This window comes from Peromyscus eremicus, unplaced genomic scaffold, assembly GCF_949786415.1.
Source record: "Peromyscus eremicus unplaced genomic scaffold, PerEre_H2_v1 PerEre#2#chr22_unloc_1, whole genome shotgun sequence".
Taxonomy (NCBI): Eukaryota; Metazoa; Chordata; class Mammalia; order Rodentia; family Cricetidae; genus Peromyscus; species Peromyscus eremicus.
In genome coordinates, this window is record NW_026734286.1 from 5,553,744 (window position 1) to 5,554,691 (window position 948).

Below are 948 nucleotides of genomic sequence, written 5' to 3' on the forward strand. Positions count from 1 at the left end.
ACCAGAATTGAATTCTGTGCTACTGAGGAAGAAACCCAGCCCTTCATGTGTGCTGGGCAAGCGCTGTTCCCCAGCAGACCTCCTGGAGAGTGAACTCCCAGGCAGCCTTCACAGCCAAGCTGAACTGTCCTCACCTCCGAGAGCCCCTTCTGGATCCTCTAAGAAACAGAAGTCTTTCCCACTGCAGAAAACGCTCCACAGAGCTGGGACTGTGTGTGAGGAGCTGCCCACACCCCTGATCCTCCTCATAGGAAAGGTTTTGTCTGTAAATGCATAAGTAGAGCTTAGTGATGCCCAGCAACTGGGGAGGTGGAGGCAGGAGGATTGCTTGAAGGCAGGAGTTCAGGACTATTTAGCACAATGAGTCCCACCCTTCCTGATGCTGTGACCCTTTAATACAGCTCCTCATGTTGTGCTGACCCCCAACCACACACACACACCATAGAATTATTTTCATTGCTGCTTCATAGCTGTGATTTTGCTACTGATATGAATCATAATGTAAATATCTGATATGCAACCCTCAAGGGGGTCGCGACCCACAAGTTGAGAGCTGCTGATTTGGCGAGCACTGTGGGTGGGAGAGAGAACCAGACGACAGACAGACAGACAGGCAGACATGCTCTGGTGCTCTGACCCAGCTAAGTGTGGAAGGAGTCACTCTAGACTTCAATTGTTTCAACTGTAACCGAGGGCAGCAGGGACCAGCCAAGGTTCAGCGTTTGGTCTTGACCCCAAGAGAAGCCTGAGCCGGACAGGTATTCAGAGCTCTAGGGAAATGTGCTTCGGGTTACTCACCCCAAGACATGTTGGCCCCAGGCTTAGGAAAAGCTTAGGAAACTATGTTGCAAAATCTGGGGCAGTCCCTGGGGGCAGGAACAGGGAGGGCCCAGAGGAGGAGGTCTACATAAGAGGCAGTCTCCACAGCCTGGCTCACTCCTGCCCACC